Source organism: Lissotriton helveticus, chromosome 12 (assembly GCF_964261635.1).
Source record: "Lissotriton helveticus chromosome 12, aLisHel1.1, whole genome shotgun sequence".
Classification (NCBI taxonomy): domain Eukaryota; kingdom Metazoa; phylum Chordata; class Amphibia; order Caudata; family Salamandridae; genus Lissotriton; species Lissotriton helveticus.
In genome coordinates this window covers 193,921,105-193,945,409 of record NC_136073.1, presented here as the reverse complement: position 1 = coordinate 193,945,409, position 24,305 = coordinate 193,921,105, and the positions used below count along the sequence as shown (strand labels likewise).

At 41.2% G+C, this 24,305-nt stretch overlaps 1 protein-coding gene across 1 annotated transcript in view; it reads right to left on the bottom strand.

The window, feature by feature from the left end:
* Nucleotides 1-24,305, bottom strand: part of LOC144799696 (DNA topoisomerase I, mitochondrial-like) — a 1,324,061-nt gene that overhangs the window by 140,882 nt on the left and 1,158,874 nt on the right. The gene's annotated exons all lie outside the window — the stretch shown is intronic.

Below are 24,305 nucleotides of genomic sequence, written 5' to 3'. Positions count from 1 at the left end.
TATGGAATTTCACTTTGCGCAGGCGTAAAAAATCTCATTTTTATAACGGTATATATGGTTATTTCTGATTTCTCACTCCTGGGCTATCTAGAGAACATTTTGAGGATGACTATTATGCAAAAAAATTATAGGATATTCATTTTTAAGTGCCCCATATATCAAAGTCGAAATTGGGCAACATTCACTATTTAAACACCATTTTTTCCATTCAGAGCAGCTTTTAATGTGCCTTAGGCTTCCGTAAATGCATACATTTAGGTATAATACAGCTGACTTCTATATTGTTAGACAAGTCTACTGCACACTGCTTATAATTGAAAATATGTATAAAAAATTTGCAGAAGTTATTTTCTTAACTCAAAACTGACAAACAGGGGAATGGGGCTGCATTCGCACACAGAATAGGACAGCTGGGAAGAGTTAAAAGTCAGTTCTATATTTAGAAGCCTGGCAGGGCTACCAGAGCAGGTTCTGCTTTGACATTTTGACTTGTGAAACTTTTTGAAAGACAATATGGCAGCGCAGGGAAAGAAGGAGGAGTTGTGCTTAATTGTTTTGTTGGCAAAAGCAAGTTTTATGCACTCATATGAATATACCACAATGCAATTGTATATGTAAGCTTGGCCATATATACATCACCAATGCTTTTAGTTTGGTGCTTACTAGGGCTGAGCTAATGGGATTTAGTTTGAATTCATTCGCCCTCATGTTACATTTGTACATTTGCTAAAAGGATTTGGGTATTCATATTCTTTACCTCCTCAGAAGTGCTATGTACCTCCTATAACTTTTGTTATGGCCAGTTGCTACAAATAGGGTTTAATAGTGTTGACAGAAGTGAAACCTTTTTCAGGTTTCCTACTGTCAAAAATGGGGGAAGGAGGCTAGGTAATATGTATGTTGCTCTCTCCTTTTCTCAATTTGTTTTAGCCTGTCTAAATTGTCTGTGAAAGAGCAATGAGACATTTAATTTGCTATTCAGTAATATGGTTTTAAACATTGTTAGCATTAATAAAATGAATACAAATATATGTTTTGTTACTGCCCATCCTGTTTGATGAAATTATGACATGATCAGTAGTCTAGATTGTTGTTCCCTTATTTGACCTTTAAGGGGAGCTAGATGTGGGTAGTTTCTGTTCTAAAAATCTTAGGTGATAACATAATTATTGTATGTTTTTCCATGCTACATAGTTTTGCAAGGGCATTGCTAGTTTTTTATTAGCCAGTCTGTGTAAATAAACTGACAGTCCTTATTAGAGCTGATGTTACATAGTTTGGATCATGAAAAGTAGAACCTAGGGAAGATGCCCATGTGACCCTTAGCAAAAAATGTTTTGAAGGAAATGTAGTTTTATAGATAAGAACCCTGTTAAATTAGCAGTTTTAGATTTTCCTGCTGCTCCTATAGCATGAGAGCATGGTCCTAAAGCATACAATGTAGGTGCTTTCATTAAGAAGAATCATTTTAGAAGTGTCTGCAGTCCTGTACAAGTAATGTAAAGTTTATGAGCAAAAGTGTAAAACATTTACTTTTTTGAGGGTTTTCAGATTAGCACGCATGAATACACCAATGTAAGGGTTTAGGGTATGTCTGTTGTTTTTCTCTTTTCCTCACAATTTAGTAAATTAATACAGACTTCCTTGGCTGCTTGGGATTGGGTGATGCATTACTCTTGTTCACCAAAGAGTTCCTTGTATACTTATCAATAGGCCCAGGCTGTTGTTTTTTTTTTCTCTCTCATAGGTAGATGAAAGTGGTTCTTGGGTGCCTTGCTAATATATGGGGCGTCGAAAGACTAGGAAGTATTCTAAGACTATCTTCTCTGTTGATAGACTGTTTCTGTGCCTTGTCTAAAGACCTTTTGTTCTGTCCACCAATAGATATTTGCTGCCTTACAACCATTGCCAGAGGGGCCCGGACATCAGATTCAGCCTGGAGAGTAAGCATCAGCACCAGTTCAGCTTGAAGCCAAAGTGAAGGTAACCAGCACAGGCATTGCTGGGAACTAGGACCTCAGTGAAGGCAGAAGCCCTGCTCCTTTGTTTGTTGGTCAAGAGATACCTGGGTAAACTGGATGTAATGTGTAGCCCCAACGAATGAGCAGAGCAATACAGGAGTTAGGGAAGAACTTGAGATTAGGGTACAGGTGCTGTGTCTCTGGTGGTTGTTAGATTGAAGTGAAGAAAACTGGTGCACTGCCTGAGACACTGGACAGGATCGCTAAGAGCATCTGTATGGAGAAGTAACTATCCTCCCACTTTGTTGAGCAAGCTGATCTTGCATGTCCATATTAGTCATTTTGCATGCTTACATGAGCCAGGACTGCCCCTTGGTCTTATGCGGACTATGTAACCCTAAGCATATATAAGGCCTCTGTTTTCTGTACACCTCAGACTGCCTCATTCATTTGCGAAGGCTTCTGTGTGACATAGTCTCCCTCATTTGAGGTTAATAAAGATGTTACTTTTATATTTCTGCTTCTGTGCCAATTTCTTCTTTGTTGGTTTAAAAGGACCAAGTATCAGTGGGACCCCTGAGAAGGTTTCTATTTTCTACACCATGACACATCCCATGACATCATATTCCACTTTCATATACAGTTACATTTAGTGAACTACTTCGGCTGTGTTATAGACCAGAGCATTTTGAATATTATTTTTCTAACTATGACATGATTCTTTGTAAAGTTCCTCTTCAGAAAAGAATGTATCCTCATCCACATGTGAAGGATATGGAGGTTGCATGGTATTTCCTTAGATCCCCTACAAAGACAAATACTGTTAAGTCATATAAATAAAATCTGACATGTCTAATGTGATCATTAGAAAATACTTTTAATTTAGCATGAAAGGAAAGCTTGCAATGTTTCATAAGGCAAATATCAAGGTAGACATTTTAAATAATATTTGGAAGTAGAAGGAAGTTGAATACAAGAACAAAATAATATATCCTAAACTGAGAATAGACAGATGACAAAAAGGGAAACTATGTATTTACAAAAGGAGAATTCAATTTAGAAAAAGCAATATTTGGATAAGTAGCTGAGAACACATTTGAAGTTCTTGAAGGGCATGTTCAAATATTAACAAGCAAAGAGGCAATTACAGGAGTCTGTTTGGTTTTCAGACTGTATGCGTATTTCCATTTGCCTGCTGACAGGGAACAGATTGCTATATAGCATCATTGTTTCACAAAATGTATCAAGTAAATACCAGAGGTGCGTTAACAATGACACCATCCTGTAGACATATACATAGTACCATTGATGGAACACAATTACTGGGAGACATTTTTGGGGCAATCATTCCTCCAGTGGGAGTGATTTTGAATGATACGAAAAACAGAAAGCTCTCTACAGTAGTAGTTAAGTTGACTACTAATACACCTGGGGCTTTGTTAGCAGTTAATACACAATTTTGTGGCTATGAGCTCAATGGTTTACAATCTCGACTGGCTTTAGATATATTGCTGCCATAAAAAGGCAGAGTCAGTAAAATGTTGAAGGCTCAACATTGCTGTCCATATATATCTGATGCTACTATAACGATAGAATAATTTGCAAAGAACATTTCTGATTTAAGACCTGAATTAGAAACTACTCGTGTTGGGAACGTTAGGCAAAGGTGCTTCTGCTATAGGTAATTGGTCCTGCAAATATAGGCAGTGGATTTTTTGGGATCATATTAAAATGGGTGCTAATCATTGGTATTTGCTTAATATGTTTACTTGCCTTATGTCAAGGATTTAGATTTTACCTAAAAAAAGAAAAACAAAGAAAAAGCCAAAGGAGAGAAGAAATTGAAATGGAAGAAAGAAAGAATCTCACATAAGAAGCTTAAGAAAGCTTAAACTTTGAAAAATAAAATTGATGACAGAAAAGACTGAGGGTTTATGGCTGCAAACAAAACGCATTTAATTGAAAAGTGAAAGAGTTTATGCTAAATAAAAGATGCATTACATTTTATAATTTTGCAGTAAGCCATTTTACATGGGTATTATAAGAAGTATGCACAAGAGGTAATGTACTGACTTAAGTTAGCCTGACTGTTGATGCCATGTTAACAAAGATTTATATTCTAGAATTGAAAGCCCTGTTTTATTCCCACATTGAGCAGTTTTGGCCAAGATATTTCTCTTCACTGCAGATGCTTTAACTTTCCAGAAGCCATCAGTTAGTGAGTGGGCATTTCTTATGTATTAGGCAACTGGTAGTGAGGTTCACACCGGCAGGAGATGAGACACTAGGAAGGATGATTTTTGGAAAAATTGACTGAACCGCAAAATGTAAGCAATGTGTCTTTTCAAAGACTTTTGTCTGTAGCTCATTGTGAAGACGTGAATAACTGGGGAGTGCACCTACTTGTAGGAGTTTACTGAAATCTTATTGGATGATGTGAATGGAAAATGTAAAACTTGTTTCAATTTACAATGTATTTTGCTTATATTAGTACGGGAGGCTTCTCCCATTTGCATTTCTGGAAATCCATCTCTGGGCTTCTTGAGATCATCTGTTTATGAGAGATTACGTTGAGCTTATTCCTTGCTTTATTAGATGTCTGCTTAAATATAGCGGAGAATATTTTCCAGCTTGACATTGCCTTTATTTAATGTGCAAATTCGTTATGCTTATGCATTTATTCTCTCATCAGATCTCTTTCTTGGGTTTTCTGAACTGACACCTAATTCTATTCTTTTCTAAAAACTCCTTTTCTTTTGTTTGCTGTATTTAAATTTTAACTATCATACTTACTAACATTGTATTTTTCCATATATTGGATTATGATCACTGGGTTATATTAATTTCTCATGATGAAGCTTAAAAGACTAATGCCTATTGAATAAATAAAAGTAAATAATTGATCAATACAACCCTTTAACTCTTGGCACATTCTCCTTACTGACTATACTGAAGTCTTATGTGATTTTAATGTTTATAAAGGTTTTGATGTAGAGGATTGCTCCTTTTAACTTCTCCTTGTTGAAAAACAAAGGTCCATACTACCAATGACTGGGGTTATTTAATGATTACAACTGAAGATTAAGATATAGAAAACCCTGCTCCACCACTTTCACTCAATGTGAGCAGTAGCGGAGGGCCCACAAAGTGAAACCATCTAGTTGCTAAAAAGTAAAACTATTTTAAATGAAGAAACCAGGGGTTCCTCTAGGAAACAGAGATTTGTCAATAGACTTCCCTCTGAGAAAAGTCATTTAGAGAATGAAAAGCAACATTTAAAACATTAAAGTTCAGAAATTAACAACACAATTCCCAAACCAACTTAAAAAGAAAACACTTTAGCGATCAAAATTAAGCATTAATCATTATGAAAAAAAAACAAATCAATCTGAGGTCTTCTTTACCTTTTACAAGACGTTGATGCATAACGTCCAGTGCAATAGTGCCTTTGTTGTGGTTTCAAAAAATGACCAGTAGGAGACATTATTCCATTTCAGTTTTTTCAACACTGAAGCCAATCCAAACCCTCTTTGCGGCAATGTTTTAGTTAATGTTTTAGATACATTACTTCTGTGCTGGTGCCACAAACGTTCCACCTCTCAATAAATAATGCTTTAGACACCAGCCATGGATTTCAGTGGAAGGTAGGTTCCTCAAACACTCTTTACAAGACCGCAGAAGTTGTTTCCATGGGTCTTGCTGGTTTACTCCAGGATAGCAGATTGTACTGTTCAGCTGCCCCGATCTCACAACCTTAAGGGAATTCCAGTGAACAGCAGGGGCCTCTCCTGAAGCAGCTCTTTAATAGTCTACTTCATCAAAGGCTCTAGAAGAACTGTGTCTGCTGATGTTTTTGTCTAGATGGCTGTAGTCCAGTGGAAATTTGGGGGCAACTTACTTGATCCTTAGAAATAGCTTTTCATCCTACTTTAGAGGAGTAACCCAGCCCAAGTAGGTGCTACCTCTGCACCCAATCACTTTCTCACACTGCTCATACCCTAGCCTACAACACTCCCTTTTGCATTATGGTTAAAACAATCCCAGAAAGCAATGTTTCAAAATGATGAAATGGAGCGTTTACATTGAAAGCCCCTAAACTTGCTATTGGACTGGCTCTATTCGAATTCATACTCTCGCTCTGTAATGAGATTTTCAAAAGCTCACTTATGGTGACCAGGAAATCAATAATTCCTTTGTCAGAAATTCTTGCTGCTTCCCTACCACCTATTAAATCCTTATGTTTTGATCTCAATCAACAGTAATGGAAAAATGATGCTGCAAGCAGCCATTGAAAACATTTCATCGCCATGTTAACACATTCTCACACAACGAATAAAGACAACCTTCAGGTTTCTCAGCTGGCTTAACCTCTACTATGCAAATACAAGACTCAGACACCTCACCTCCCATCACCACTCCACACTACTTTCCTTCTCATACCTCAGATCCTATAACTATATCTTCTCCATCATTTACTAATTGACAGTCAAACCGTCTTTCCCATACACTTGACAACGCAGGCCATCCATCCTACCTACACACTGGGATTCAGTCTTCTGCCAAGTCAAGATCATCTCATCTGCTTCTCCATCCAACTAGATAACAGAGCATGGAAAAGTAGCACCTGCTGGAAATTTGTCACACTTCCACTCACACATTTCCTTATTTTTTGTGAAGTATGATACTGCAGGGCCCTTATATCTCCTACTCTTTTAAACAATGACAAGTCACCTTGATTATTTACATAAAAAAACAACTCTAAACCATCTACGAAGTGATCTGCGTTTTATTTTTAGACAAATTAGGCCTCTCACTTCTGACTTCAGATGTACTGGCTCTATGGTGATAGCGACATATACTGAAAATAATAATCGGAACCGCTAATGTACTGTGACTATTCTACTGCTGTAAAGAAACACCTATAAGCTTACAACACGTCGCAACAAAAATCCACACACCAGAAGAGCTATCATCAATCTCAAATGATGACATTGGCAAACTGCTAGCAAATTATGCCCGAGACGACTCAGGTAGACAAGCCTCCGGTATTCAAAACTAGGTCCAGTTTTTTTTAATGCTAAGAAAATCTTACGCAATTCTCAATGCTCACGTGTCATTTGTACGAGTCATTTTCTTCCCACAAGATACACTTGTGTGCATAATTTCAAGGTTCAAGCAGGAAATGTCTTGCGGAAGCTGTGAAACTGATGTGTGCACCTGGGTGACAGTCTTTGCTAACAATGTTAGGGTATAGGTTATTAATGTGTGTACAATCTCTTGGCTGTTTTTGGCAGCAGACCTGCAATTTAGAAAAAAGTAATTTAGAGTTGAATGCATATTCATTTTGACTTGGCTTGACAAATTCACTGCAACAATAAGGCGTTTAAATTATTATTATTTTTTTTTTGGAGGCATTGTGTTTTGATTTCTGGTGCCCTCAGTGTTGAATGAATAAATAAGAACTTATAAAGTGCTATTTTATCCGAAGGAGTCTGTGCACTACCAACTAGCCAGAACATGGGGCAATAAAGAGCACATGCTTAAATGCTAAATAGCCATTTGTTTTTAAAGAATTTCCAAAACCAGAATGCTCTTTCAAGGCCTGTAGGTCAGATTGAGGTTCTGTAATTCTCTAGCCTGACTCCATTTTGTGTTGCCCTCACGTACGCCTATGAAAGAGGCCCGGCGAACAAGTGGCCTGGCCTTCTGAGTTCATGTATACATTAAATCGGTTTCTTTCGACTCTGAAAGAACTGCAGAGAAACTGACCTCTTCACCTGAAACTGACCTCGCAAAGCCAATTTCCCTTGGTTTGATCCTTGTCTAATATTGCCACTTAATGTTCAGGACCACGTTAACCTTTAGTTTCCTTGCACATGTTTTATCTTGTTCAGCATCTATTACTGTTTCCTTTATGTTCTGACATTACATGGGTTGTGCTTTTCAATTATACATTTGTCCGGCTTGCAAAGATTGAATTTGGGACATTCCTAATAATTAACTTTTGGGTTGGGTTACTGTAAATTGGGTTTTTGTTAATGTGATACTCAGTTAGAAAATGTGCCCTATTGGTTAGAATTTTGCGCAGTAGGTGTACATTTATAATGAGAATACGGTGTATAAAAGGAGATGTCTTGCCTTATACCAAGACAGGTGGAACCCGAAGATTTCAGGTGTGTCCCTGGCACCGCTGGGTTCTGACCCGGTTCTTCAACTGGCGCGGCCAACGTGGGGCGACTTCAGCGGTACCGGTCCAAGCCCGAAGATTTTGAGGAGCCCCGTGAGGAAACTCTGGAGGAGGGCCCCCACTCCATCGACCCCTGCATGTCGAAAAGTGGACCGAAGGTCTTTCCTGCGAGGTTTCCCCTTTCCAACGGCTACGAAGGACTGCTGCCCTGACTGTCGCCCTGTCTTGGACCCTCGTGTGACGATTTGTAAGGCGAGACGTTAGACGGTCTTCTGGTGGTGTGACATTTTGGTTACGTTTAAGTGGGTCGCTCCCATGACTTTGTTTTGTTTCTTGGTTTTGATTCGGATATTGCAATAGTCGAAGCCGAGGGGTTCGTATATTTACGAATGTATCATTTTTTGATACCCTTTGAAGTTTGAAACCAGACTAGTGAGCAAGATGCCTGGTCTTGGTAAACTTGGTAAATGGTTTGTTTGTGGTCTTAATAGGGATTCCTGATTGGAGGATTCGTGTCCGATACCTCCGGTTGGAACTCCAACTTATAAGCTTTATTCGAAACATGGCGTGGGCCCCATTACCTTTAATGAGGTTTGGGTACGCTACACTAGGAAGGACAGTGTTTTACGATGACCCCCACATGGTAGTTTTGAAACAGAGTTTTTAGATAACTTAGAAGTTGCGCTATTTAGGAAGAAAGCCCGGCCGGCGATGTTTGACTCTTTCCGCCTTTGGCGTAAGGAAGCCAAACAGCGAGAAATTAAGCAAGCGAAAAGAGATAGGAAAGAAAGGAATAAGTCAGTAATGCAAGCCGCTACGAAGTTTAAGGACGATGAAGAAGATTGTGCGATTGAAGTGTCAGATAGACAGCATTGTATGGCCATTGTTAAATGTTATCCGGCTTTGCCACCTCCCCTTTCAACTGTGACTGAAGACCCTGAAAAGGATCCTTTGATGTCGCATCTACTGAGATTACCACCCCGTTATGCGAGGAGTGCTACAGCACCTCCGTTACCTCCGGTTGTTGCACCCCCTGTTGTTCAACCCCCTGCTGTTGTTCAGCCATTTGTTGCTCCACAAGTGGTTCTTCCTCCTGCGGTGCAGCCCCCTCTAGGGCCGCCAGCTTTGTTACCAGCCTTGCCTCAAACTCCTTTGACTTACACTGCCTTATCTTCGTCTTCTCTTACTTCTGTCCCTATGACTCCTATTCCTCAGACTACTTTGTCTCCTGTCCTTATGTCCACTTCTTCTCCTTCTGCTCGACAAAGAATGACTGAAACTGTCACTAGTCTTTTGTCTCCTCTATTTGGGTCACTGAATAGGACCCCTGTTTCTGAACATAAGCAGAGACGGTAGTCAGCTTCCTGGTCCCGAAGAGCGGGCAGTGTTAGATCTCCTTGTTCATAGATGGGTTTCGAATGCTTCCAGGTATGGTTTACAAGTGGTTATGGATGTTTTTCTACAGTGGGAAGCTCCAAAGCAAAGGTATGTTTTTGATGTCATGTGTACCTTCCTTCGTCAGGAATGGGAAGATAATGAGTTGGGTTCAATTCCATTGGAATTGATTAATGTTCAGTCTGAATTTGCTAAAGGAACGATAGTGGGTTCAGATGTTGAGGTAGCGGTAGAGACAATACTTACTTTCAGGTCTAGACTTCCACCTCAGTCATTGTTCGAACCTGATCCTTCTGTTAGGAGAAAAGTGAAGCAGTATCCTATGAGAGAGGTTCCCCCTGTATGGAGAGAAGAAGTTTTGGCTGATGCCGCTCATGGTATTGCGGCTGCACCGGCTCATTTTCAGCGAGTGTGGTACATGTCCCTTGGAAGAGAGCAGAGGTTTTGACACTTAAGCAGACATTGCCTGACCCCCGTAAAAATCCTGCTGGTTATTACAAGGAGTTGTCTCAGACAGTTGATGCGTGTGTTATTAATTTAGCTGACATCGATATGTTGATGGGTAATGTAGTTCCTCAACCTATGTGGGCGAAGGTCCGTCACGAGGATCATGTGCAAGAGTTAGGAGAAACATGGGTTAATATTACTGCTGCTGATGGTAGGCAGGTAGGAGGTACTAAACGTTAGCCTTTAGTTGCAGAACTACCTGGTAGGATTGTTAATTTAATGAAAACTTTGATGCCTCCTTAACGAGTGAATTGGGACAAGTTAGCAGCATGCAAACAAAAGAAAGATGAGTGTGTCCAATTTCTTCACTAGGTTTGAAGAAACATTCATTGATTATAGTGGTCAGGACATGAATACAGAAGGTGGTCAGAGGTTGTTCGTAGATAAATTTGTTTTTAATTTACTCCCCGAACTTTGTAATAAGTTAAAGGACTCTGAGAGTTCATGGGCAGTTTCTTCTTCGGCTCAGATATTGGCTACTGCACTATGAGAATAGAGACAAAGATGAGAAGGATAAAGTAGAGAAGAAGACTAAAGAATTAAAAATGAAAGTTCTTTTGCAACAGGCTTTTCCGCCTCGCCCTAATCAGCAAGCCGGGCCGACGACGCCTGAAATGGCAGAAACCGGTCCCCGGAAGCTTGTTTCCTTCCCAGTATAAGAATTGGCTTGGTAGTTTGGTTTGCCCTGTTCCCATCATGCACTGGGACAGGAACAGACTAATTTGCATATAGCCAAGTTCTGAGCTGGGATGGTGCAGTGAGCTAAAAAACGGTGATGGATCAAGCCCTGATCTTTGGACTGGGTAAGAGTGGTCTGCTTAATTCAGGCACTCTGTTCATCACCACCCCCTTTTCTGAATCATTTTGTCCACCATAAGCGTGGAAGGGTATACTCAGATGTGAGTCCCTTGCTCATTGCACCATCAGGATTCAAGCAAGCCGGGCCGACGACGCCTGAAATGGCAGAAACCGGTCCCCGGAAGCTTGTTTCCTTCCCAGTATAAGAATTGGCTTGGTAGTTTGGTTTGCCCTGTTCCCATCATGCACTGGGACAGGAACAGACTAATTTGCATATAGCCAAGTTCTGAGCTGGGATGGTGCAGTGAGCTAAAAAACGGTGATGGATCAAGCCCTGATCTTTGGACTGGGTAAGAGTGGTCTGCTTAATTCAGGCACTCTGTTCATCACCACCCCCTTTTCTGAATCGCCCTAATCAGCGTCAGTTTCAGCAACCCCCCCACCAGTTTCAGAAACCATTGCAGACGCCTGAGGCTTTTGTTCTGAGATTTCCGCTAGGCCCTAATCAGTGCGCTTATTGTAAAGAGGAAGGTCATTTCAAGAGTAGTTGTCCGGTCTTGCTACAACGTGTGAATGGTATGTCTGGTCTGAGAGGTCATGGTGGTTACCAACAAGTACCTAGGGGTAGGGGACGTGGTACGTTTCCTCAGAATGAACGTTCCTTTCCCCCCCAGAATTCTGCAAATTATTTTGACTGACAGAATGTTCCGAACGTCCAGTCTGCTCAGTACTACGTTGATGATTATTATGTTGGAAGCGAGAGTGCTGGTTTTAATGATAGCTAGGACAGCCATGGACAAAGAGAGGGAGTAGTGTCCGTTCCAGTAGACCAGAGTGGGCCTTATGTTGAAGTGATTACATCAGGTGTGGCAGAACCTTTTCTTTTGAATACTGGTGCAACAAAGAGTTCTATCATGCATTCTAAACTCCCTGGCGCACCTTTGTCTGGCTTGACGAATGTTTCGGTAGGATTTTCTGGCGCCCCAGTTAGCTTCTATTCCTTTGCCCCTTTCTATTGGTCCTTGTGAATTGGAGGCTCCCCTTATTCTAAAGACTGGTTGTGGTGAGAATTTGTTGGGTTTAGACTTGTTGAAAAGATTGCATGCAACATTATATTGTTCTCCGTTGGGAGTACATCTTATATTGGGTAAGAAAGTGATCTCCCCAATGTATTTGTCTAAGGATTGCCTGCCGCTGGAATTGCGTTCTCTCCCTGATACACTTTGGGCTACGGGTCCTAATGATGTTGGTCTTTTGCAGATTCCACCCTACGTTGTTACGTTTAAATCAAAGCTAAATTGCCACGCATTCCTCAGTACAAAATTTCCAGTGATGGTGAAAGAGCTCTTTTAGCGATTATTTATGATTTGGTTGAGAAAGATGTGGTTGAAGAAACGAGAGGTAATGTGTGTAACAGTCCTGTTCTGCCTATTCTTAAGCGTACTGACTCTTCTCAGCCACCTGTGTATCGATTTGTGATCGACCTTCGAGAAGTCAATAAGATTGTTGTGCCACAGTTTCCTGTTGTTCCGGACATTACTGCTTTATTGACTATGGTCCCTGCCTCAGCTGCTTGGTTTCTGTGATTGATCTGAAGAATGCTTTCTTCAGTATTCCGATCGCTGAGGAAAGTAGGGATATTTTCGGCTTCTCTTTAGGAGGCTGCAGCTTCCGGTTTAAGCGAGCTCCTCAAGGTTATTGTGAGAGTCCCTCCATTTATAGTCAGGCTTTGAAAACTCAACTCAATACTCTTGTGTTGCCTTCTGCTGCTACTCTTATCCAGTATGTGGATGATCTGCTAGTGGCTGCTGATAATGAGGAGATTTGTAAAGAGGTTACTCTTTCTTTACTACAACATTTGTCTGACCTTCAGAATAAAGTTTCCCCTTCCAAGTTGCAGTATTGTCGACAAGAAGTGACCTACTTAGGTCATCTCTTATCGAAGGAGGAAAGACGATTGACCCGAGAGCGTATTCAAGCGATTGCCCAAATGACTGTACCATCCACACAGAGAGAAGTGTGTGCTTTCTTGGGTATCACCTCGTATTGTCGGCAGTGGATCCCGAAATTTTATTTGCTAGCGAAACCTTTGTTGGCACTTACTCTCAGAGATACACCACACCCTCTTCCTTGGTCTGATGAATGTCAGAAGAGTTTTTCTGAATTGCGTGATGCATTGTGTTCTGCTCCGGTGCTGGGTACCCTTGACTATAGTAAACCTTTTACACTTTATGTGCATGAGAGAGAAGGTTGTGCGTTGTCAGTGTTGACAACAGTTTGGAGACAAGCAGCGCCCATGTGCGTATTTTTTGGCTACTTTAGATCCGGTAGCTAGGGCGTTGCCTGGTTGCCTAAGAGCTACGGCAGCAGCAGATGTTTCTATCCGACAGTCTGCTGGTTTGGTATTGGATAATACATTGATTGTGATGGTCCCACATGCAGTGGATACCTTATTAAACAGGACGAAGACTCAGCACCTCACTAGTGCACGTCTGTCAGGTTACGAGTTGACGCTTTTGGCTAGTCATGTGCACATTAAGAGGTGCAACACATTAATTCCAGATACATTGTTGCCGATTTGTGTAGAGACGGATGATCAAGAACAGCATGATTGTGTTCTTAGGACAGAGGAGAAAACAAAGGGTAGAATTGATTTGAAAGATACTCCTCTTTCAAACCCTGATGGTACCCTATGGGTATATGGTTCATGCTTTAAGCTTCCGAATGGAGAGACGACTGCAGCATATGCTGTCACAACTTTGCACACGATTGTTGAAACAGCGCGTATTGCACAGAATTCAGCTCAGGCAGCTGAATTGATAGCCTTGACTAGAGCGTGTGTGTTGTCAAAAGGAAAGAGAGTGAATGTTTTTACTGATAGCCAGTATGCGTTTGGCGTTGCTCATAGCCTTGGACGATTGTGGAAAGAAAAGAGGATTTCTTACTTCTCATGGTACTTAAATCCAGCATGGCCAATGAGTGAGTGAGCTTCTTGAATCGCTTACTTTGCCAAAACAAATCGCCATTGTAAAGTGTAGTGCGCATAAAAAGGTTACAGATGATGTGGGTCGAGGGAATGCGTTTGCGGATGAAGTAGCGAGAGAAACAGCGAGAGATTTGACAAGTCGAATGTATGTTGCAGGTCCTGCAAGATGGGTTGTGGAAAGAGGAATGTGTGAAGATACAATAGAAAGTGTGAAGATGATTCAGGCAGAAGCTACTGAGAAAGAATTGAGTACGTGGAGAGAGAGTACAGGAATGTTGGATTCGACAGGCTGTTGGGTTGAGTTGTCAGAGCATCTGCGATGGTTTTTGCCAGATGCGTATGTGCTTCCAGTGGTTACTATGGCTCATGGGATGGCTCACATCAGCTCAAAAGTGATATGCAAGTTGTTGGCTCCGGTATGGCAGAATAGTGGAATTCCCAAATGTGCTGAGAATTTGGTTAAACACTGCATGATTTGCTTGATGCATAATCCTGGCAAGGGAACCCCAACTACAGCTGGTCATTTTGCTCCTCCAACGTATCTGTTCGAGGTGTTGCAGATAGACTATATTCATATGGAAAGATGTAATAACTTGAAGTATGTCCTTGTGGTTGTTTGTGCCTTTTCCAGATGGATAGATGCCTACCCCCTGAAGGATAATACTGCCTTGTCTACAGCCAAGGTTTTGCTCAAAGAGTTTTTCCCGAGGTAGGGATTGCCGAGGATCGTCTGGAGTAATAACGGAAGTGAATTTGTGGGTCAGATTATGCAGAAAGTGTGTGCGGGTTTGGGAATTAGACAGAAGTTCCACACAGTGAATCACCCCCAGTCAGCAGGCCTGGTCGAGTGCTATAACGGCACGTTAAAGCTGAAGTTGGCCAAGGTGCAAGCGAGCTCTGGTCTCACATGGCCCGATGCTCTACCATTGGCACTTTTGTCCACAAGAACGACAATACATTCTCGCGTGGGACTTAGCCCATACGAGATTGTTTTTGGACGCCCGGCGAATGTTTGGGGTGTGCCGAGGCCAAGAGAATACAGCGATATTGAGTACCCTATGTTGGTTGACTATTTACATGATTTGACTGCTAAATTGCGTGTTCTTCACCAACAGGTTCATGATACTTTACCTTCAGCTTCTGTTGACGCGGGACATGCGATCCAACCCGGTGACTGGATTCTGATCAGGAACTTCCAGAGGTCCAAGAACCTACAGCCGAGGTCGACTGGTCCTTATCAAGTGCTGCTAGCAACGAGGACCGCTGTGAAAGTCTTCGAGGAAAAAGAGTTGGGTGCATGCCACCCACACGAAAAGGATACCTCTGCCCTTACCGTATGATCAGTGGGTCCGGGAAGGTGTTGCCGATTCTGAGACTGAAAATGTCCCGAGATTTGTGCCTTTTAGTGATGCTCGTTTGAAATGGACTCAGTTGGAACGTGCGGATGATGACATTTTGCAAGAAGCTGTGCCGCCGCATTTGAGACTGGACACTACGCATCCGGAGATTCTTTTTCAGGATCAAACTGTGCCGAATAAAGAACATTATAGTTTAAGGCCGAGGTCTAAAAAAGACAAATAAAGTAATATTTTTTTGTGTATTGTGCTCTCAGACAAGAGACTATTTTTCTTTTTGCTTTTTCGAACCACCATCCGGGTTCAGCTGCAGGGTCGTGGTATAAGACTTAAGAGGTGAACGGCGAATTGACGAAAGGTCTGTGGTTCTAGGTTGTCTAGGACGCCTGGACGCACACTTGAGTGAAGAAGGAAAATTGCCGCGAGCAGCACGTTAGAGGATGGAGTCTTTTGTACCTGAGAGAGATGTTGAGAAAATAGACCTTAAAATGAAATTCTGTACATTGATACGTAGCAAATGTTTAATAATATCATGTTTTTTAATGTTTTTAAGTATTACGATAGCTTATGTGGGATGGATGGTCTATGCTACACAACAGACGTTTGCACCCACTTCCCAACCTATGCTTTCTTACACTACTGTTTCTTTGCATCAGTTCTATACGTTGCCTGAACATGAACAGACAAGGAGGTCAGAATTTGTCAACAACTCGTTCATATAGTTGTTGCATCAGCATCAGTTAGTAGTGAATACCACTAACTGTTGGGTTTGTGGTCTTATGCCGCATACGACCGATAAGGGTATGCCATATTTGGTTTTGCCTTTTTCTTTTAATGGGTCTGTGTGGGCTTTACAGACTATGTTTATCTATGCAAATGAGATACGCCCTTCACGTTCCCTTAAGGATAACTCCAGCAATAGTGCCTTGATAAAGGGAATAGTAGATATGATCCGAGATATCGATGCATATAATACTATCCCTAAGGATGAGATGCAGGCTCATGTTGGTTGGAATTTAACCGGATATAGTACCAGCTTGACTGAGAAGGAGAGACGAAAAAGGTCTCCCCCGATTTGGATTGTGCCCCATCAAGGTTATTTTTGTTTGCAAGGCACTGGTCGAAATTCGAAAGCTCAGCTAGGTAAGAGTGTGTGTGTTCACACCTATGTTTATTCGTCCCAGACTTCTCCACCTATCGTACCAGCTAAAGGCACATATTTTGTTTGTCACGACAGAGCCTATACATGGTTGCCACCTGATTTTTCAGGTACATGTTATGTGGCGTTTTTGCTTCCCCCTACATATACTACGGCTCCGGACTATCATAGAACGAGATATGTTAGAGGGGTCTTCGATAAGGAAGATACTGCAGGACAAGAAGCAGGAGATTTCTTCAAGGTTTTCCTGCCCTTTTGGGGTCCTATGATCAATAGTGGGCATATTCGACAGCTTGTCCGCGTTGTTGAAGCTACTATTAACGAGACAGCAGGTGCTCTTAGTAATGTTACAGCTGAGCTTCAAGCGGACCGCCTTATGACGTTGCAGAATTATATGGTTTTAGACGTCATACTTGCAGATCGAGGTGGAGTATGCAAATTGATCGGATCTAGTTGTTGCATTTACGTACCAGATAATGCTCCTACAGTGTACCAAGCCATCTACATTAGGCGCCAGGACGCCCCTTCGCTGGGGCAGCTGTGCGCCTAATAAAAGTTATTAACATAACATAACATAACATCTCTAGGTTACATAAGATCTCTGAGTCTATCCATGTAGACAAAGGAGACTGGTCATTGACGGGATGGTTTTGGGAATTGCTGTCTAAATCGGGATGGAAGATTTTGGCATTCCTTGGTATGGTTTTGGCCATCCTTTTCTCTTGTTGTCTTTGCATCCAGTGTGGTCCCGCCATTTGTAGTCTTTGTGCTACTATGTGTGTTAGGAGACCTGTCCCGAGAGAAGTAGAGAATAATAGGATGATGATACAGCAACACTTAGAGGACCTAATGAAGATTGATATGCACTTAGATTTCAGATTAACTTGAGTTTAGGTTATTGCCTACGTAATGGCAAAAGGAGGGTCGGAGGTTCTGTAATTCTCGAGCCTGACTCCATTTTGTGTTGCCCTCACGTAGGCCTGTGAAAGAGGCCCGGCGAACAAGTGGCCTGGCCTTCTGAGTGCATGTATACATTAACTCGGTTTCTTTCGACTCTGAAAGAACTGCAGAGAAACTGACCTCTTCACCTGAAACTGACCTCGCAAAGCCAATTTCCCTTGGTTTGATCCTTGTCTAAGATTGCCACTTAATGTTCAGGACCTCGTTAACCTTTAGTTTCCTTGCACATGTTTTATCTTGTTCAGCATCTATTACTGTTTCCTTTATGTTCTGACATTACATGGGTTGTGCTTTTCAATTATAAATTTGTCCGGCTTGCAAAGATTGAATTTGGGACATTCTTAATAATTAACTTTTGGGTTGGGTTACTGTAAATTGGGTTTTTGTTAATGTGATACTCAGTTAGAAAATGTGCCCTATTGGTTAGAATTTTGCCCAGTGGGTGTACATTTATGATGAGAATATGGTGTATAAAAGGAGATGTCTTGCCTTAGTAATTTGAACAGTCTCCTAGGAATATACATTGTGATGTATTGTTCGGATTTCTGTTACTAGCTGCAGCTAATAAACTTGGTCTCTGACGCCACCCAGAAGTATTCCGTGTCTCTGTATACCAAGACAGGTGGAACCCGAAGATTTCAGGTGTGTCCCTGGCACCGCTGGGTTCTGACCCGGTTCTTCAAGATGGCAGAGTTTTTCAAAGTTTGGTGGTAAGAGAAGGACCGGTCCCCCAACTCCCTATCCCCCCATGATTAGGCTTGACTCTAGGAACCACAACTACCTTCCCTGAAGCAGATCTCAGAAGCCGTTTGGTAGCGTAGCAGCAAAATGTATGCCTGAATAATGCCGGTCTTTGTGAACAAGAAAGAGTCTTAAACCCGGACCTCTTTCTCGAAGAAAACCAGTACAAATCAGTTGGTTCCTTGGAGATCGACTCATGTTTAGGGTCATTAAGTACAAGACAAGCAGCCATGCTTTGGACTATCAGAAATCTTAGTGTTGCTAGTTAATCCCCAAATAGAGTGAACTGTATTGGTACACGTGGGCGTAATTCAGCGCCACCACTACTGTTTTACATGGATCCAGGGGAAGAAAAGGAAATTTTGTCTTGAGTATCCTAAGAAAATTAAATCAGGAAGAAGAAACCTGGCTTACTTGAATCTTAGAAAGTGAGAACATCATTAAAAACCACACCTAAATTTCTAGCAGACTTAACAGGTCTGGCCAACCTCCAAACTCAGGCGGCCACCACAGATTCAACCACATAGTAGGTAAAGTACCAAAAAGAAAAACTTTTATTTTGTCTGCATTTAACTGGAGGCAATTAGTTTTCATTGACTTTCCAACTTCCCGCATACAGTTGTGGAAATTGCTAGCTGTACATTAGGCGTCATTGTGGACAGTAGGGAAAGTCCAATAATCCTGGACAATCATACCAGAGGGAAGATGTATGCAAATGAATTAATAAAGAGTGGGGCTTAATGAAGATCTTTGAGGAACACCACAAGGTAAAGAAAACATTTTAGAGGCAAATTGGTTACAGGCCACCATTTGTATCCTATCCAAAAGGAAGGAGTGTAGCAACTGAAGGGCTCTATTCTTAATTCCTAGCGATTGCAATCTTGTTCCAGGCACAGAATTAGAGACAGTATCAAAAGCCATTGAGAGATCCAATAAAATCAGGACTGCAGACCTGTTAAAAACGTTAGGAGATCTGTGATAGGAGTGAGCGAACTTGTGAAAAAGTTTCTACACGGAAAGTCTATAATTTTCAAAGAAATTAAGCTCACTATGTGTAATTAATTTGGTCATTCTATTTTGAAACTTGTACACTAGGGCACTAAAATCATGCAAGATACTGGTTGGAGATTTGTGTGGGCACAAATTTCGTCAGACTTGTGCGCTCATTAATTTAAAAGATCCTGCAAGACATTTCCTTCAAGAATTGTGGGTGAAACCTATGCAAAGTGTAACGAAAGGGGAAAAAATAGACAATATAAATTAAATTTGACAATTAGGAATTGTACAAGACCTTGTCCACAGGGGGAAAAAATAGGTAGCTTGGCTTAGTGTTTAATGCTTCAGGTTTTTCTGAGTCAGCAAAGACAATCTGCTACCAGTTTGTCAATGTCATCATCAAGTCAGCCAAATCTTTAAAGATTTTCATTATTATCCCATTGACCTTCTCATTGTTCAAGCAGGATTTCTGTCCAACCCCACCCAAAAAAAAAGATACATATATATATATCACCAAAGCTGCCATAAATGTCCATCCTGGTGGATTTGTAATAGACAATCTCGGGCCTCAGGCATCAAGGGATTAAGAATTCATTCCCGAATCAGACTTCAGAACAGAGGTGCAATCTCTTTTGCTGCAGATCTAAGAAATGGGATGTCAACCAGAGTCTCAACATATCTTCTCAAATTCAGAGAAAAAGTTCTTCCAAAGATCCAAAAAGGATAGTCAGCAGTGATTCTATAAAACAGTTATTGAAAAACTATAATGCCTAAGTGCAGGAGCTTTGGAACTTTTCAACTTCTTTTATTCATATCTTGCAATTTTTCCGAACTTTGTTCCATAACAAATGGCCCAGGCACAGGAAACACTCTTGGCCATCTGTTTTGGATCTTTGGATGAAAATGTTCTCTGAATTTGAGAACATACATTGAGACTCTGGTTGCCCTTCCATTTCTTAGTTTTGTAATTTCATGTGGTTTGATGGCAGTAGGACCTCAGGAAGTGTGCACTATTTATAATAAATAGGATAATAACCTGTGCGGTGCGGTAGGGCCACAGCAGCCAATTAATTGGAGGAACTCTTTTCCTGTAGAGACTGAAATGCACGGCTCACATTTGTACCCAAGATATACCATGCAACTCCTATGACTGCTTACGCTGCCGGCAAGTTTGTCTCACGTCAGATTCTTCTGCCATATCATCTTAAATTGAAACCCTAGTTATCACAAAATATTTTCAAAATGCCATCTCTTACAAAATTATTCACCCTGTCTCTCCAAAATACCTGCCACAATAACTGACTACCCCAGATGGCAGCCACTGACGACGGTCTCTCTCTCATGCTAGAACTTCCAGCTTTTAGGAAACAAAGAACCTTGGCCTAAATGCTTGGAGGATGTGATCTGGAAATACGTAACTTTGTTCTGCCCACATTCGGAGTGAACTCCTGCATTGGAGCAGTCAAAAGAAAACGGAAATGTCTATTATTCTATTAACATTTTGAAGGATTGCTTATTGAATTGATACTCACTAAATCATAGGACATTTAATTTTTCCTTACCTACCATATATATATTTATATATGCTGTGTATCCTGCTTGTAAACTGGAACGTACTATGATATTGAATTGTCAAAAATAGAACTAATTGAAAGAATAAGTTTACTTGTTATTTTATGATTTTCTGTTAAATTAAAATTTGAGAATGTGCCCCATTTGATCCTGCATCATCTTTAGAGTGCTCTGAGAGATAACTGTAAAAAATTGAAATACATAAATATAATGAAAAAAAACTAATATTCATTCAATCCACAAAACTGCAGCTTGTTGTGAGTTGGTTTAAGCACTGCGCAAGTGATCAAGTCCTTTGTGGTCACCCTCAAGATTTGCACTAAACATCATCTGTGTTGCAGGGCCCAAATTTGCTCCATCTACTACATTCAACACTTTCTACCATATCTTCATGTACACTAGAGTGTTTAACATAACTGTAATTACAATAAGCTCTCCTGGTACACCCACAACAGGTGATCATCAGAGTGAAGTCTAAGAAGTGTAAAGAAAACAAGCATTGGCATAATCAATAGGTCTCGCCTTTGGGACCTTATAAGCACAGACTATAATACAGCAATACATTTCAACTCACAATATCACAGTGCAGAAGAGCGCTAACGTTTTCTGCAAAGTATCTCCTAGGGAGAAGCATTTTGTTAATATGAAGTATGAATCCACGCAATAAATGGTGCCAAAGACAATCGTTCATGCAGGTGTGACAAAGTCAAAATCTTTGCAAAGTTTTCTGAGAAGCTCAGCAAATGATTTAACACTGGACACGTTCAAATGAGTGCGTCTAGAAAATATTCTACTAGCATTTATTAAATGCCAATTTAGTGGGTGCCATTTGGGAGCAGTCCAGGAATCGGTTTTATATTTCAGCGCATGGCATAGACACGTCAGTCATAAGGATCTAATGCACAGCAACACCTGAATGCCTGCTCTGGCTGAGCTGCGTCGCTCTTGTTTCCAGATCGGAATGGAAAACCAGTTTCGTGGCTGTGCCTGTGAAACAGCCTCAAGGGGTTTCCTGCGTTGACCGGAAGCTAGCACACTTCTAAAATAATGGGCAGGTGGAGGCTGTGACTGAATTCAACTATCTGGACTAGGTGGGAGGCCAAGAGCCATAAGAAGACTTCTGACGTGTCAAACTGAGAATTAGCAAAATAAGTCCAAGTTCACAGAGCTAACATCTGTGCTAGAGATCAAGTCGCTGCAGCAGGGGTTCGGAATTCACAGCCGACATCGCAATTTCTGAAAACTTTGCACTTGTTTCAACAATAGAGTCTTGACTGACGTTCCATGATTACACCTCACATACAAAGGCTGAAAGAGGTCCTGTTTAGCTGCATAGCTGAGAGTAGTTCTTCTCTGTTGGCACACATGTAAGCCCTCCCTGTGAGTTGCTGTCAAGTCGATCTCTGGGGAAGGCTAGCACAGAATGAAATGGATCAGAGGCCGTCAACCATGCACAGCTCCCAGGCTTCTCGAGAATAGGGGCGATGGTGGGAAATACACCCCATAGGTAGCACGGTCTTCGTGAGAGGATACAAGAAGTTCACACACATAGACAAATATTGCGACAGCTACTCTGCTCTTGTTTGTCCGGAACTGGATTTGAATTTGTGACGTGACAACATACCACCTACTCAATTACTAGAGCAATGAAGAGATGTTATTTCTGAAGGTGTTTAATTGTAATCCGGGAATATCACTGCATGCATAGGTGCTTTCATTCGACATATATTTGGCTATACAGATAAGTAGCGGGTGATCCATGCAGCAAGCGCAGCCGCGAAAGTGAAAGCGACCGCGCTAATTAGAAACAGGATACACAACAGATGGCACATTGTGAGCCACTGCTCGCACCCGCAAGGCGGATAAGAAAAGGTGGGACATGCACCTGCCTTGGGCCAATTACGTCCTTTCATTTTTGAAAGCCACACGCAAAGGCCACAGAATGTGACAACCACACGCACAAGCTTTCACAAAGTCTGGAGTGATTCCAAGAGGCCCTCTCCTAAAGCAGCGCATGTGCGCTGCGCTAGGCTCGACCTAAAAAAAACAGACAGCAGGCCATTTTCAGCTGTGTATCCTGGATCTGGAACAACATCTCTGTATTCTCAAGGACCACGTAAAGCTTTTTCAATTTAGGAAAGAGTTGAAGACACATCTTAAAAAATAAAAAAAAAAGATCACCACTTTGCAATAGGCAACTTCTCTGACCCTGTACTGGCATCCGCTTCCTCTTTGGCTAGGTTTACACAATACAAATACCACATACATACAACAATCCCTCCAGAAACCTTCCAAAACTGAATGGACCATGTGGATCTTCTGGAATGGCAGAGCAAGAAGTACATTGGTTAAGTGCAGTAGAATAGAGGCCCAAATTATCCACTGGCCTAAATCCAAGTCAACTTGATTTAGGATTACAGACTCTGACAATGTCTCCTGGAGACCTCTGCCTTTCTTTTAATAACAGAGACCATATGTAATTGTCAACAAAAGGAATTCACTAATAGAATTACTATTTAAATGTTCTTCCTCCAGGGCCACCAGTGAAACTGAAAGTGTGTGGGTACTGCTTTTTCTGCACCATTAGAAATTCACCGCATTTGCTAAATATTCCACATGTTGCTGAATAACTTGCAGTTCAACAAATAATGCCTTCCTAACCCAATCATACTAAAAGTTTCTGGAAGAAACGTTCGACGGGCATAGTGCGCGTCCATACCAGACAAAACGATTGTGTGCTGATGAATAACATTTCCCATAGGAAGGGGTGAGCATCTAAACTTTTGGTTACTAAATACCTTTGTACTACATTAGAATTCCTTTTGCATCAATGAGTTAAAGTGAAAAAAGTGAGATAACAGTCAGAGAATTTTGACATTTCGCCACGTAATTGACCTTTTCTTCCGCAAATTTTAGTCAGCCCTGTAGCATAATTTGGTACTCCACTGTGGCATAATTCCAGTGGCCCTGCCCAAGTCTCAATGATATAAATATAGCAAATAGTTGTATACACTTCTGTAACAAAGCATTCTAACTTGCAAAAACGCCCACATGGATCATTCTATGTAAAAAACTACAAGTAGCGACTTGTTTTCTTACCTCCAGCTACATCTCATTAAATCTATGACGTCAAAGAGGCATAATAAAGACGACAAAAGTTAAGGATTGTTGCTGATATTTTGAGAATAACCTCGGCCTGGAAACAGTGGCAGGATGTTCCAGATTCGATAACCTTGGTTGAAACTTCAAACAGGCAGCAGCATGGCTGACCGCACTGTGGTAATGCCCTTGGATCAGCTGATGCGGCCTTGAGCTTTCAGAAAGAAATTAGCCCCGAGGTCAGAGCTTCACGTTTTAAGTGCCCAGCTCTTTATGCAGCCCATAAAGTTTGCTTAGGTTGGAGTAAACACCGAACGCTTAAATAGCCTCTCTGGGGGATGGCACTTGGAAACTTTCAGCTCACATCATTTGACTGGGAAATTGCTTCTGACCGCTGAGCTAACCTGCTCTGAACGTTAGAGTGCAACTATAAAGGAAATATGGCTACTAATATGATTACTGCACATTTGGAATGTTTAATGGGCTCAATTATTAATGTTGTTAATCAGCCTTCCGGTTCAAGGAAGCGTCTCTGTGATGTCAGACTTCTTAATTGACCAACAAAAAGTACAAGGCTCATTGGTGTCAC